Raw genomic sequence first — 17,754 nt, 5'->3', positions numbered from 1 at the left:
CAATCATTTGCTTATCTTAAAGCTTCAATATATTATTTATCATCCTTAAGTAATCTCATAGATTAACATGCATCCATGAATGTTGCATATTGAATATTTGAAACAATTCTAATGTCTTTATAACATGTTGATCCTTTAATGACTCTCAACATCTTCCTTAGATAATACAGCTCGCCAGTGCCTGGATAAACCTAAATTAGTCTACCAAATTTATAACTTGATTTTCTTGGCATCTAACATCTATTTTTTTGACATAAACAAAATTTAACACATATTGAGCATAACCCAAACTCCTACCTTCAGGATATTGTTTATTAGCTTCCATCCATGATTTAAACATAGATTCTGGTATTGTTGGTCTTGAAAGAATATTGTCAATATCCTCACGATCATTAAAGTAAACAGGTTGTTCTCTTTGAAGATGAAAGTACAATTGTTTAACTACAGGTTGACTCCCATAAATTGAAAATTTAAAAATTCTCCAACATGCTTACGATGATGATGCATATCTACAATCAAGATATTGTTTAACCTCGTCAACGTTGACTCGAGTTTGTGAGCCACCATCTTCTGTTGGTTTAATAAAAGTTGCGATCCTATCATAGCTTTTATTTATATACTTGAATAAGTACTTAACTGAAGTACTTTGGTTACACCACTTCATATCAATGTGAGCTTTATATTTTCTTAATAGTTGTGGGTTGTAAGGAACAACATAACGATTATTAAGAGGAATACTATTTTTTCAACAATGTTTCCATTATCTATTCTCATATAAACTGGATAGCCATCTTGATCAACAATTTTAGATTGTTGGAATTGTTTCAAAAAATACCTAGAACATTTACCATCTTTCATACATGGAGAAGAGTTATTGCAAGAACCACATGGACCATGAATCATATTTGACTTGACCTAGTTATACAATTTAGGATCATCATTCTGATTTAGGATTTCAACAGAGATAATTTTATCAATGTCATATGGAGATGGATATTTGTTAGATGGATGCAAAAAAAATCAAGTGTGCATGTGGTAAACCTCTCTTTTGAAATTCAACGGTGTACATATCTGAAACATTACATAAAAAGGATTAATAGGTGTTCTAATTTAATTAAATAGTAACATGTATGAGATAATTGAATAAATTATATGGAATAAATAGTTACACGCAATTACTTTACCCAAAACATGACTCTTCTTTAAATCTTGAAGTAATTCTTCAAACTTAATTTTGAAAATCCTTGAGATAATATTTGGCCTATCATGTGGCTTCAAACCCATATGGTTACGAAATCTTAAAAGTTTAGGCCAATTAGGATTGCATGTCATTATAAACAACAAATCAGGATATCCTAGTGAGCTACGGATGACCGTCACATCAAAGTATAATTGATCCATGACTACCAATAAATATGGAAGGTAAATTAACCCTTTTCCAATATTTGATCCTTGACTTTGGTCATTTGTTTGAGATGCATTCAAATTGCAGTATTTATCAACCCTTAGCTTTGACTGATTTATTCTAATAAAAGACAATCACCCAGACTCCATTATGGTATAAGCATCTACTAAAAATTGTTGAAATAATCTTCTTGATCGCAATAAAGTTTGAGCCTCATTATTCCTTGTTTACAATCTAAAGGAGATACATTCTCTTATAGAAAGACAATTTCGTTTTATATTTTGAGAATCAGCTCTTACTCTGATAAATATCATGTCTATAACTATCCTCTCCAAATGGAAACAACAATGGATATTGAAAAGCCAAATAGCTTGCATATAATTCATCAATTCTCTTCAAATGACCACATTGTGTTTTCATAATTATATCTCGTTGTGATGTTGAGTCAATATCTCCAACTATTAAAGCAGCCACTTGAGAAACTGTTTGTAAGTTATTTATTATGCCTTCAGAATTCCTTTTGGAAATTAGCTTTGTCGCGCCCCGATTTTCAGTTGCACGACTTTTTTAGAGTCGCCACTACATATTATAGTTAAAAATGTAGAAAAATCTTCTAAGCCTAAATACCTTGGGCTTTTATATTTTTGATATTCAGGTTTGGGAGTCAGTTACAAGGTAGGGAAGATATTAGCACCCTACCCGCCCGCCTTAGGCGAGCCTTCACTAAAATATATGACTTTATTATTATTATTATTATTATTATTATTATTATTATTATTATTATTATTATTATTATTATTATTATTATTATTATTATTATTATTATTATTATTATTATTATTATTATTATTATTATTATTATTATTATTATTATTATTATTATTATTATTATTATTATTATTATTATTATTATTATTATTATTATTATTATTATTATTATTATTATTATTATTATTATTATTATTATTATTATTATTATTATAATTTATTATAAATTATTTGGTTTATTAATTAATTATTAAAGAGAACAAATTTATTTATTTTTATTATTGTGTCTAATACAATTGACCTTGGTCCTACGTATCCCTATTATGGGAATCAAGGCTTACGTAGTTCTTTAGTAGAAAAATATTTGTTGGTTGAGTGTATTTTAATTAAGGAAAATATATTTTTTAGTCAAAAATGTTATTGGTGAAAAAAAAGTTTTTATTTGGTTAATTTTGTCATTTATTTAATTAAGAAAATAGAATTTAATCGATTTTGAGATTTAATTGGTTGAAAAGAAGTGGTGTAGCGCGACCTTTCGAAGATGATTTGAGAAGAAAGAGGCCTCCTAGGCGACCTTCTCTCCAGCTTTGATTATTTCTCAAAATTATTTTATATTTTGAAAAGTATTTATTGTCATGTTTTATTTATTTAAAAAAAATGTTCAACTTTATTGAAAATAATTTTTGCTATTAACATTTTTTAGTAATGTGATTATGAACTAGAAAGAAAAATAAAAAATAAAGTGTTTTAAGAAGAAAAAAAATGTTGTTATTTTATTGTTATTTTTGTTGATTTTTAGTTATTGATATTTATCCAAAAATACTATTTATTTGTTCAAAAAATATGTTTTTATTTCTGGATTAGTCTCTGTTAGATATTCAAAAAATCACATTTTTACTCACTAAATTGTGTTGATTCTATAATATAAGTAGACGCATAATGCAAAAAAAAGGGAAAAACAAACCTAGGAGATATATGATCATGTGCAGGTGAGACCATGTAAGCTTGCTGACCTTGCATGTGCACATTGGTTGGATGATGGTGCAGCAAGGAGGAGGCCACGTAGCTGTCTTTGGTTGGATGGAGTGGAAGGATGCACAGGTTCTAGTGTGCACTCACTTGCACAATATTCTATGCCTCAAATTGGGCAGTGATCTGGTGTATCCGTTTTCACTAAAACCATATGTGTTTTGCCTCCTGATTGGTCAAGCCTATGGTCAACACATGATGAGGATTAGTCCACGGATTGGACGTCTGAGATACTATCTGGGGAAGGTTGCACAAAGTGGCCAATATCCTAGCATGCAGTAGATCACTCCCTGGCCAATTCTCTGTCCTTTATCACTATTGTGTTTTTTGGCAGAATGATAATGTTTTTTGTGTGGCATCCCTCACTTCTTTGGTGAATAAGACACTCTATTTATAGACTATGACTTATCACATGTGTTTAATGAGGAGAATATCTCCCATTAATTGATTAGAGGAGGTTAAGGGAAATAAATCAGATTTGCAACATAATCAAATTGATTTGCTTATTCTCATATTGAAACCTTAATTTACTTGATTACAAATCTCTAAAGGTTTAATTTTTCATCGAATCAAATCTCTAAAGATTAATTATTATAAACGAAATTATTTGTGCAACACAATCAGATTGATATAAAATTTTCCAATCTTAATTTAAATTTGCATATTTCCTAATTATGATCTTGAACTTATTCGATTGATTTGCAACCTTGATTTAGTTGATTTCAAATCTCTAAAAATTTAATTTTCTAATCAAATTTATTTGTGCAACACAATTAAATTGATATAAACTTTCTAATTTGATTTGATTTGCGTATTTCCGTATCGCAATCTTGATTTGATTTTTGAATCCTTAAAGATTTATTTATTATTAAGGTGATTCATGCAACTTAATCAAATGGATATGATGTGATTCAAATTACATATTTTCAAATCTTTAATTTATCCGATAATCCAATCAAATCTTTAACTCATACACTTTTTATTTATTTATTGTTATTATTAATATTTTTTGATAATTCAAGTACTTTAAATTTGAATTTTTGTTAACCTAATCACTTAGATTTGGGAAACTTACCAAGTAGTTTAGTCTTATTATTTTAAATTTGAATTTTGGTTAACCTAATGATTTAGATTTAGGAACCTTAACATAACATGTTTAGTTTTATTATTTTTAGAAAAGTATTTTTGGAATTCTGTTATTTTTTATTTGAAAAAGTTTTGGGTTTTTTCTAGGTCGGACAAATATGGGTGTTCACAACTGTCCCTCTGTACCTGTTGCTTACCTGATAGAAAGTAAACTAAAGTTTTAGAGGTATCATGGTAAGTAACCAGTAAAGAAATGAACGTTTTTTTGTCAAGGCTAAGAAAAAGTCCGTGAGGAGATTTGATGAAGCAGATCGAAGCTCTGCTGGTCTGCCAGGAATTTGTTGAGGTAGTTCTCGCGCTTGTTGTGATGAACCAGGGATTTGTTGAGACATCTCTTGCAATCCAATAACTCTTTATATACACTTAATAATAATGCTCATAAAGTTTAAATTACTTTGAAACAACACTTAAGGCAACTTCAGAAAATATATTATATAAGTTGACAAGTTGGAAAAATTATAGAGCAAATATTTCAGCAATGTTTAGATTATGTATATGATTTGTGTGTTATGAATTATGAGTTTCAATGCATTTAAATATGCTTTCCAATCAGCCATAACACCTCTATGAAAAGGTAGGATCTGATTGGAATGAAACCATTTAGTTTGGAGTGAAAGTTGTGCAATTTGAATTTGAAAACTGGTGCAACAACTCTCAATAATCGATTACAACATTGATGTAATCGACTACCCAAACATTCTGTCTAACTGAGTAATTGATTATCGCACATATAATCAATTACCCAAACATTCTGTCCAAATGAATAACTGATTATCACACAATGTAATCGGTTATTCATAGGATGTAGTCAATTACCCAAGTATTCTACTCAACTGAATACTTGATTACTACAATGTGTAATCGGTTACTCAAATGTCTTTAATCGATTATCATGTTCAACTTTTGTTGGGTAACTCGTTTCTCACTCATGTAATCTGTTACTTAGTTCTGATAACCTGTTACTTAGATCGAGTAACTTGTTACATAGTATTTTGAAAATTGTTTTTATTTGTACTCGTAGTTTTCAATTTTCTCTTAAAATACTTTTGAGCATTACTAGTTATTTGTATATAATAAAGTATAAAGATAGAGGTACCTATAGACTTATATTCTAATTCCTTGAAGTTTTATCTTCATTCGAGTATATAATCGATTACACACATTTGAGTAAGCGATTACACATTGTAGTAATCAGGTATTCAGTTAAATTATAATAAAATATATATAATAAAATTTAAAATTATAACTTTTATTTTTAATTAATAATAAAACAATTTTTTCCTCTCTTTCCTTTATTTAGAGATAATTTTGTCACTCAAAATATAACATCTTTTTCTTATCACTTTTTAACCAATCAAAGAGAAGAAAGTCAAGAAACTACCTATTTCTCTTCATTCTTCTCTTCTACCAAACATCACAAAATTCTACTCTATTTTTTCCTCTTTCTCAATATTCCATTTCTCTTTCTCATCTATTTCTCTTTTCTTATTTTCTTTTTGCAACCAAAAGAAACCTAAAAGCTTTTTAAAAACTTTATATACTTCAAATGACAAGATCAAGCTTATAAAAAACCTAATAGGTTTACCAAACCGCCTATTTAATGTTATTAATATATGGATTTGTTTTAAATATATATTATAAATATTTATATTATATATTCAAAAATATTTTTTATTATTAATCCAAAATAACGTTATTAATAATTCTTCATCCCGGATACGAGGATCCAGGATTGAGGTTTGAATATTCATTCACCAATGTAAATTCATCACATTTATTTTAGAGTATAAAATTTGTTTAATTTTACACAATTAGCACATCATCTATTATTGATTTGTAATATTTTTGTTTAACAGTCAATGATAATTAATAAATAAATGATTTGGATTATTTAGAAATGGTACTGATGCCCTTACACTAGTTCAATTGACCAACTCTATCCCTGTCAAAGGAAGCCTATTATGAAGTTGAAGAACAACATCACCAACAGCCTGCAATATAACAACAACCAAGAAAAATATCAGACTAAGTTCCTTTGATCTCTCTTTATCTTAACATTTATAGAGGAAAAAAGTATAGATATTTATAGCAAAATGTACCTTAGCCATGGTCCTATAAGAATATTCTGTAACACCTGCAACATGAGGAGTCATGATAACATTCTTAAATTTCAATATTTGATCATTAGGATCAAATGGCTCAGTCCATGCAACATCAGTGCCTAACCCTCCTAGATGGCCTGATTCAAGGTGGTTGAACACTGCCTTATAATCAATTAGACCACCTCTAGCTATATTCACCAAAAGGGCACCCTGAAATATAAAAATATATGATTAGGAAAAATATCATCAAAAGTTATAACTCAGAAGCAATCAATATAAACCACAACATATTGAACTTGGCCATAGGGCAGAGACTAAACTTGCAACTCTGATTTTCCTTTTCTACCTACATCTGTGTCTAGACTTTTCTTCCATTTTATTTGTGATTGGATCACTGCTACTGAACTTTACTACCATATTTTGTAGTTAATATTATTACATACCTAGGGAGCCTGTAGATGGTAATAATGTGCATAGATAATGGAACGGAAGCTATAGGGCGAAGGTGGACGGAGGAGATTATATGATGTTGACGGAGAGGAGAGAGGCAGCAACTAGGAATGGTAGGTGTAATCAAGAATGCCACTACATTCACAACCAGGCACTGGTATTCATAAAGATGGATAAATGCCAGAGTTGGTTTCTGTATTCCACCAAAGAACTCTCAGGAAGGGCTGAAAGAAGAAAGGCAAAACAAGATTACACTAGTTGAGACCCTTTTCTGACGTTATGGAATTGGTTTTAAAAATGAGAGTTATGGTGGTTTCTTTTACCACTATTATATTTCCCAAATATACTTCCAGACTCATGTTTCTGGAAGTGTGTAGTGAGAAATGAAAAAAAGGGTGATGTGAATAAAAGGTGCTTCTGAAAGGAGAAGATTGGAGCATGTTTAGAGCTGAACAATGACCCTCAATCATAAAATAGACATGAATCTCATTCTGGTCTAATGGGCCCGACTCATTTTACTGAAGAAAAAAGACGCTAGTGGGACAAACACAAGCCATCCTACTCACTAGAACCACCACGGTGGAGTTTCCGCACTTGAACAGGAATATACCAGTAGAGTGCAGGATTACTGAGAAGAAGCTCCATGTTGCAGTGGAAAAATTGTTGCTTCTAGCAATGGGACTGGGGCCTTGTGAGTTCATTTCCTTCAAGCATAGTGATAAAATATTGATGCACACTTTCTAGAAGCTTCCACACTTGTGTAGAAATAAGTAGTGATGATTGTACCATAATATCTAGAATTATCCTAAGCTTCTAGTATATTCTATTATAGGCATTTAGTATTATAATTAAAGAAGTATCTAGAAATCTTGAGAAAAATGTATACTAGATACTTATGGAACCATCTAGAAATTCATAAGTGTTGTAGAAAGCCTATAAATAGGCACTCACCCTTCATTTGTAAAGCATCCAAATAAGAAGCAAATTATTCTAAGTTGTGTAGCTCCAAAGCTTCTCCACTTCTATTTTCACTACTATAACTTCCATTTCTAAAATACTATCAGTGGCATCAGAGCTACGTTTGGTCATACACTGGGCGTAGAATATTACTCTATCCATTTCCAACTATCTCCAAGAATCTCACATCCAAACTAAACCATATTTATACACTTTGAGCTATGGCTAGCACTATTCAATCATCATCAATTCCTATCCCAATTTTCACTGGAGAAAACTATGATTTTTGGAATACAAAAATGACTACTTTCTTCCGGTCCCAAGATTTGTGGGATATTGTAGAAGAAGGATTCACTACTCCAGAGAATACTTCAACTCTTACCGTGGCTCAGAAAAAGGAGTTGAAAGAGAATGTGCAAAAGGATGCAAAAGCGTTATTTATTCTACAACAAGCCTTGGCGGAAACTATCTTTCCAAGAATAATGGGAGCTACAAGTGCCAAAGAAGCATGGGATACACTAAAGGAGGAGTTTCATGGCAGTGATAAGGTACGCACCATTAAACTTCAAACTCTTAGGCGTGAGTTTGAATTACTTAAGATGAAAGAGTCTGAGACCATAAAAGACTATTATTCTAAAATAAAAGAAATAGTCAATCAAATGAAAGCCTATGGGGAAAATATTCTTGACAAAAGAATTGTTGAGAAAATTCTGATTTCAATTCCCCAAAAATATGACTCAATAGTTACTACGATTGAGCAAACCAAAGATTTGTCTACTCTATCAGTAACAGAACTAATGGGCTCTCTAGAAGCTTATGAGCAAAGATTGAGTAGGCATGATGAAGGTTCACTAGAAAATGCCTTTCAATCAAAGCTCAGACTAAGGTCTCAGAATAAAGAATATCAAAGAAGAAATAATATTGGTGCGGAACATTCTAGAAACAAAGAGATTTCTAAAGATTTCTCTAGAAACAATCAAGCAAAATATCTTCCTTGCGGCATATGCCAGAAGTCAGGCCATTCAGAAAAATATTGTCGATATCGAGGAAAGATACAATGCCAATATTGCAAAAGATTTGGGCACTCAGAGCAAAATTGTCGCAACAAAAATAATCATCAGGCCAATTTCACTGAAGAATGCAAACATGACCAACAACTATTCTATGCCAACCAAGTCTGTAGTCGTGATAAAGAAGAAAACTGGTACTTGGATAGTGGTTGTAGTAACCACATGGCTAAGGACGGGAGCATTTTCAAAGATATTGATGAGTCTGTCAGAGTGCAAGTTCGATTAGGTAATGGCACCATGGTTGAGTCTAAAGGCAAAGGCACTGTCATGGTGGAGACACAATCAGGTACGCGACTTATCAAAGATGTCTTACTAGTTCCTAACCTTAAAGAAAATCTCTTGAGTATTGGCCAAATGATGGAAAAAGGTTACTCTCTCCACTTTGAGGGAGATACATGCAATATATATGACAATAATAGAAAGTTTGAAATAGCCCAAGTTAAAATGGAGAAAAGAAATAGAAGTTTTCCAATAACTTGGAAATATGCTACTAACATCGCTATGAAGGTTCAAGTTGATGAATCATGGCTATGGCATCGAAGATTTGGTCATCTTAATAACCAAGCCTTAAAGCTATTATATCATAAAAGAATGATGAAGGATCTTCCATGCATCCAAGAGAATGAAGGAGCTTGTGAAGGATGTCTACTTGGGAAGCAACATAGACTACCTTTTTCAAGTGGGAAATCTTGGAGAGCAAAACGCTTGTTGGAGCTCATCCATACTGACGTATGTGGACCAATGAGGACGCCATCCCTCACTAATAACAGGTATTTCATCCTCTTCATTGATGACTTTTCTAGAATGACATGGGTCTATTTTATAAAAGAAAAATCAGAAGTCTTTGGAATATTCAAGAAGTTCAAGGCCTTTGTCGAGAAGCAAAGCGGGAAACATATAAAAGTACTCAGAAGCGATCGTGGCAAAGAGTACAACTCTCACGAATTTGATAAATTTTGTGAGGATGAAGGCATAGAGCGTCAACTCACAGTTGCTTACACTCCACAACAAAATGGGGTGTCTGAAAGGAAAAATCGCACGGTCATGGAGATGGCTAGATCGATGCTCAAGGAGAAAGGTTTGCCAAACACCTTTTGGGCCGAAGCAGTTTACACAGCTGTCTACATAATGAATAGATGTCCAACAAAGGCAGTCGAAGGTAAAACTCCTATAGAAGCTTGGAGCGGTAGGAAGCCATCAGCTAAACATCTAAGAGTTTTTGGATCTATCTGTTATATACATGTCCCAAACGCCCTTTCTTTTTGGATTTTGTATATGTTAGTGGCGATGTAGTTTCCGCCTTTGTTGATTTAGTTTGTATGAACTAAAGATGACTTAACCGTTTATATGCATGGTGTTATTCAGGAAATTGTGAATCAGGTTAAGTTATCATTCGATAACGATAAGTTGATTTTCCGCATTTGAGTTACTTAAAGTGATGTCCCGGAAAAAGAAGGTTTTAAAAGGAAACAATTTTATATATCTCTCTATTCAAAAAAAAAAAATTACCCATTTTTCCGCAATGTTTTTTAGAAGTATTTTTCGGGGCGTTACAAAAGCTCTGAAGGCATAAAGATTCAAAGAATTGATGATGATGATGAACATTTACAATCTAGGAAAATGAACAATAAAGATTAGAAGTTGGGTAGTGAAAGTTGTACAATGTAATTGGGAACAATGTAGTTGAAACTAGTTTTGAATCATGCGGATGTTGGTTTGTAATTTAAAAATCAGTTATGATAGTTATGTTAGTTTTGAGAGGCTTACTATAAATAGCCTTTGAATACCTACTTTAATTACATTAAAAATTCCTAAAATAGAGACTCTTTCAACTACCTTCAACAACTCATCTAATTCTTCTTCATTCTCTTTTCTTCTTCTTCTTAGATTTCCTTCCTTCTTCACACTCTAACATATATATCAAAAGACATCTTTATATGTCTCGTAGGTTGTAGTATAGATGGTACCTCCTACGTTATAAGAAAGCGTTCAAATAGTAAATAACATGTGGTATATCTATAACAATTGACAGAGAAATATAGACACTGGCCTTTTATGGCATTATTTGTAGGATATTTTCTTGGATTAGGACTATCATCATTGTATAGTGGATTTCATTTTCACTTGTACAGATTGCAGTATTTTGTTTGAGAGAAAAGGACTAATGGATAGACCTATTATTTTGAACGGTGCATTTATTCAGCAGTGTCCAAGTTTTCCCTCTATAGCGTTGCAACCCTTATGTCAACAATGATGTTCTTTGCTAAGCTTATGCGCATTCACATCTACATGGCATACTTTTAAATCAATAAATAACATTTTTTTACTATATTACATTCACACATATTGTAATTGCTAGTGTATACCTATTGAATTGTGCTACTAACAATGGCTTCTGTCACAAATCCTATATATACATGAAGCGGAAGTTTAGTGAAAGCTGTTATTTTGGGTATTCATTTGAATGGTGTTTTAATTAGTGAAATGAATAGACCCCTCGATGGTTACATATCAAAAGAACTAATTTGTATGCTCATAATTCAACAATGGTCCCTGAATGATTTTGTGTGTTTGCTGAGTATGATGACATTGACAACTGAGAAGCACATAACCAAAGGCAAAGTAGTAGCTATGAGTGAGGAGGATTGATGCATGAGCCAAAACTGCTTAAATTAAATGTACAAAACTACAAATAATAATAACACACTATTCTAAGTAGACATATAAAACACACGAAGTCATATATAGCAAAACACAATGGTGGAAGTTTGGACAAGATTTTTTTGATGTCAACAAATCGTGTAGTCACCATCTCTCATATCAGTAATATCACACTTCATATTCTTCATGCAATAGAGTTTTGTCTCCCTTTGCATGAACGAAAACAAAAATGTCTCGATGCTAGTCTGAGTTTTGTCTCGATGCTAGGAGTTACAAAAATGTGCATCAAGGAGGAGTGATAAAATATTGATGCACACTTTCTAGAAGCTTCCACACTTGTGTAGAAACAAGTAGTGATGATTGTACCATAATATCTAGAATTATCCTAAGCTTCTAGTATATTCTATTATAGGCATTTAGTATTATAATTAAAGAAGTATCTAGAAATCTTGAGAAAAATGTATACTAGATACTTATGGAACCATCTAGAAATTCATAAGTGTTGTAGAAAGCCTATAAATAGGCACTCACCCTTCATTTGTAAAGCATCCAAATAAGAAGCAAATTATTCTAAGTTGTGTAGCTCCAAAGCTTCTCCACTTCTATTTTCACTACTATAACTTCCATTTCTAAAATACTATCACATAGCTTGGTTCTCATGCTTCAAGCAAAGGACCCCGGTAGAGGTTTCCTTCGCCTTGAGGAGAAGGTTTATCTCATTGAAGGGTATTGATAGACCCACAATTAAACATACGTATAGAGAGAGTAAATGCAGTTAGTAGTAGAAAGCAATTCCATGTGTATGACAAAAGAGTAAAGAAGGGCAGTATTGGGTAGCAATTATGGAATGGAGAAAGTGAAGACGGCATCAATTACATTTGTGTGAGACCTACAATTATATTGTATGCTATTCTTATGGAATACGGAAAGAGTATAAAATAATTTATAATTCATTCTTATCAGTATGATCTTCATGATGTTCACTTATGGAATACAGAAAGAGTATAAAATAATTTATAATTCATTCTTATCAGTATGATTTTCATGATGTTTACTTTTAATCCAACAGTGATTTTCATGAAAAGTTTATCCTCTCAAGTAATTCAATAGCAGTTTGAAATAAATACTACGCTAGTGTCTGAATGGATACCATATATATATATATATATATATATATATACTATAACATTGACACAAGTCCTTGCATCTTATACACTGAGAGACTATTGGCCACAAATAGAGTTACACAAGTTATCTAAGATGATAAACAAACCTTTTTCATAGAAGATATGAAGTTATCATTTATGACACCAGCCTGAAAAACATCTTATCCAAGTCAATAAGTATGCAAAAAATAAGTCTATTCAATTTATGCTTAGTTCATAGCATAAATTTATTTTTATTTTTACAAAAAAAAAAACAGAATTAAATATAGTTGAAGCTTTTGAACACAAGCAGATTTGTCCAACTAATCATGATCTTATGTTTTCTTCTTTATCTTATGCTCTTGTTGGCACTTTACTACCTTGCATTTAGTACCATATAGTATCACTGGTCTAATGTTTGTGTGGTAGAACTTTCCTTTTACCTTGACAAGAGAAAGAAAAGAAAATAAAACAAAAAATAAAAAGTGTGTTTACCAACTTAAAAGGCCATATACCACAGAAAAACAAACTTGCCAACATTTGTATCAGCCATCTATTATATCTCATACATTTTCACTGATTTCGTACACTTATAATGGGAAAATTGTGGAACCAAACTAGCTAAAACAAAAAAGCTAGCAAAAAAAATGATTCCGTACACTTATCATAGAATGAAATGAAAGAGCCGAAAAGGTCTGACCGTTTCACTGTTTAATCTTAAGCAGCAAACAACAATGTCAGCTTTCCTTGCAAAGTCATATATGTCTTCATGATTACCCTTCACATCAACCAGATCATCAATACCATCTTCAACAAATAATTAGAACATGTCAAAGAACTATAAGAAAACTAGGCTTATTTACTAGTAACTTGTAACTTGTAAGTAGTAACAATCCACATCAACTGGGAAGAAAGATACTTCTACTTAATTTGCTAGTGTGTTGTGCACATGAGTTCCAGCTCCGTTTTGTGGCAGTATATTGTTCTCGAGTGTGACTATTCGGAGGTTGTGCAAATTATTTTCATAGCCCAAAATGAATATCTAAAATTGTCATAAAAAGTTAGTATCACCATGTAAAATTTATGCCAAGCAAGACAAAATATATAAAGAAAAAATATTGCATCTTCATGGTTCTTTTATCCTTATGTTGTTCACTATAGTCTATAACTATACCACATCTATTTGTGTAGGACAGATAAAATCTTTACGTATAAATGACAACAGCGGTGATAAGGATGATAGTAAGGTACTAAGCAATGCTCCCACTGAGTGTCTTAGAAGGTCTCTGACTATTTATATCTAAAACTGAAATTCCGGATTTGAATAGTATATCACTATTTCATTTGTTTAGTTCATTTTTAACCAATGCATGTGACTATCCTAATGCATCTAACCATTATGAAAAAAGTTGACATGAAAAAAGAATGCAATGTGACAAGGCTTATTAGTCATCATCCAAGATGAATATATGTACTCACTGTTTTCCCAAATAAAGTATCGGTAATTGGATCTCCAAGCTTCTTCTGCTGTATGGAAATTTGCAGTTCATTCTGCAAGAAAAAAAAATTAAATTCAAAAGTCAAACAGCAACGAATGCAAAAATTTGGATGCAAAAATTCAAGCAGTATGTAAACTAAGAAAGTTAAGACCAAATCAATGGGCAATATATTTGTTGTAACCAGGTGCACAGCTGGAAAATGACTGTGTTGATTGATTCTTAATTATGAAAGAATTTTAACAGAATATTTTATTTAAAAAACAAATTCTCTCTTTCACATGGTTGAATGTATTGTAGGCTATATAAATACACCCTTATGACCCATACGGTACATGAAAATGGTAAAACCATACATTCAACATCAGAGTCCGTTGCATGGATTAAAAACAAGATTTGATATTTGAAAAGATATTGTGCATATATTCAGTGAAAGCAAATCCACTCTTGCATAGGGTTCAAGATAACACTAGCTCTAAGAAATTCCCACAGTTCGCATGTCATGAACCAACTATTCCAAAAGCTTAATCTATAAGGTGGAGACACATAAATGGCTGTGTTATCTCTAATATACCCCTCTTTATTAATTTTGCTGTCCGGATTGTGCTATTAATAACTGATAAATTACTTCCTAAGTTATATGCATTCTTATGTTAATTACAACATGGATTTTTAATTTTTTATAGAAAGAGATGGATAAATTTGATATGAATGACAAAAGGTACAAAGTATTAATGAGAACTCTGTAGATCTCTTTAAAGGCTATCAATAGAAAAATATGTCATATACACTAGTTATTTGATTCTTATAGCCCATACTACAAGATAGGGGAAAACTACATTTCACCTTAAATCCACCAAAATCATGATGCATATAATTCAGAAAAGTGGAAGGTGACCCATTGACAAATAAAAAGGAGGGGACAATTTTTATTTCAAAATGGAAGATACCATACTTGCTTACGGAGGAGACCCAGCATTAGATATATGGCCATTTCTGCACATGAAGCTGAATTTCCAGTACCATCACTTGGAATCCTCGCAACTTTGATTCTATGCTTTGTTGCAGCGTCAATATCAACACCTTGGAGGAAAATTCATAAATTATCAATTTAAAATCAAGACGAGGCTTAACAAGAGGGGGATAAAGTAAAATGCAAAATTAATCCTGTAATAAATGAGAAAAATGAAAGCTTTATGAAATTTCTCACTAAAGGTAAACCGACAATAATTACAATACCATCCAATCCTACACCATACTGCATTATAAGCTGCATCTGAACAGCACGAGAAATTATGTCTGAATCTAGCCTCATGCTTTTTACTATGCAGACATGATAATTGCCAATAGCCTTGGGCACATCCTCCAAAGGTAGAAAAGGAGTCCTCCACAGATCTTGACTCAATACCAAATGGAGGTATATTTCTTTTTGGATAAACTCATTTCGAAATCCAAATCTCCCTTAAAGATCAAAGTTTTTCTCTGGATTTTTGTTCATAACAAGTTTAACACTAATAACATACTCCAGAACTGCAAACCTCTCACTGCTATGTCTCCTAATATTTGTGGCTTAGATTTAGAATGTGAGACTCATCTTTTTTTGAGTTGTTCACTGTGAATTCTATTTGGAACAAGTTGTTTAGGATCTTTGGAGAGTCCCAATATGTCCTATGAATTTGTACAAATTTCTCCATATTAAGTTCAAAGTTTTCGGCTCTTGTAAAGAAGCAAAGACTTTGTGACAAAGCTTTGTTTATGCTGTTCTTTGGTTGGAAAGGAATGCAAAAATCTTCAATGACTCCTTTTTGACCCTATAACTCATTGGGTTACTCTATTAGCACCCCTTTGATGTTCTGCCCAATTGCCCATAATCTTTTAAGTATATTTCTAATTTCTTTGTTAGATATGAAGAGGGATTGTCATGCTTTGTTACATAGATTTCAGTTGTTTATGAAAATGTCTTATCCTCTTTCTTTGTACTTGTCTCTTCTCTTCTAAAACATAGTGCATTTCTACTCTTTATTGGTATAACCAATGGTATCTCCTCGCCCTTTTGGGTAAGGAACTTATCATTTCTGAGATACGTGATTGCTCCTCCCAACAAGTGTTGCTCAGAAGAATCGAACATTTGACTTTTTAGTCCATCTGGAGATCCGATAGGGACTATATCACTATACTACTATACCAACACTCTTTTGGTAGTGCACTTCTAATCTTTGTTACATAGTTCTTTTTCCATTAAAAAATAGAGTATTTACAAATTAAAACAAAAGGTACAATATATGAGATAATATGAAGGTACCTTGATACATGAATGTTTCTGCAAATACTCTGTTGTATATTCATTAGAAGCAGGAAAATGAGGTCCACAAAACAAAACACGAGTGATCCGTTTCCCAACATCCTTTATTGTGTTCCCATTTCCCTCCATGAGATCTGACCTAGACAACCACAACATGCAGCAATAAGAAGAGTGCATCAAATTGAAGTTAGTCCAAATTCTAGAGGCAAAGGAAGGTCAAGAAAAGCCATAGGCAAAACAATTATGAATGATTTATATATTAACGTTTTGATATACCATTACTTGATCTATGTGGCCGACCAACCTAGTGGGACTACGGCTCAATTGCAACATATTAAGTCAAACTCTCAAACAATGCGAATTGAATTATGATAACTAATTCCAGTATTTGGGGCAAAAAACCAGGCCAGGCTTAAATATTTAAAGAAATTTATGCAGACACTAACATGAACAAGAGTTATAGAAATGACAAATTTGACCAAAATATCATAATACTAATTCTACTAACACTCCCTCCCTGAAACACAGATACTCTCTCGTCAAATTTTGGAATGTTTTTGTTTTTTTTGTGTACTAACAAGGGTATCTTCATCTTTTGATAAGGGATTAATCTTTTTGGGGGTGCGGCTACCCCTCCAACAAGTGTCGGTCCTAGTAATAAAACTCTTGACCTTTTGATCTTTCTGGGATCAAGCAAAGTCTTACACTATTGTATCAACCCCTTGATGGAATGTGCTCTAATCCTCAAACAAAAGTAAATATGAAGGGTTAAAGGAACCCAATTTGTTGGAAAGTAAGTCCACATCGTCTATCGCGTTCTCCTAGAATAGTTTAAATACATCTTTTGGCGGCTAGTCCTTTCGTTACCAATTGATTTAGAAATGAAATCTTAACTGTCTTGGCAAAAAATAGATGAATGGACTGAAGAGTGTTTTATTTGTTTTGTTAGTTAGTTACCTGTAAGTGAGGGATCTGGGAGTGTGAAATGTAGGTTGAGAGTGAGAATGAGGAATGATGGATAATGGATACAGAGACTGAGCAGAAGTCAAAATTGTTGATGCTGATTTGCAGCGATGGATATAATTACAAATACTGTACATAATTCCAAAACAGAGATATTTGTGGCTACACAAAGATAATGCATGTCTCTAATGTTAAAAATGAGAATATAATACATCAAACATAAGCACACTTCATTATTTTCGTTAACTAATATGCAGGAT

At 32.2% G+C, this 17,754-nt stretch overlaps 1 pseudogene; it reads right to left on the bottom strand.

The window, feature by feature from the left end:
* Positions 1-6,233: 6,233 nt before the first annotated feature.
* Positions 6,234-17,754, bottom strand: LOC109341027 (annotated as a pseudogene).

Source organism: Lupinus angustifolius, unplaced genomic scaffold, assembly GCF_001865875.1.
Source record: "Lupinus angustifolius cultivar Tanjil unplaced genomic scaffold, LupAngTanjil_v1.0 Scaffold_332, whole genome shotgun sequence".
Classification (NCBI taxonomy): Eukaryota; Viridiplantae; Streptophyta; class Magnoliopsida; order Fabales; family Fabaceae; genus Lupinus; species Lupinus angustifolius.
This window is presented reverse-complemented; position numbering and strand designations above follow the sequence as displayed.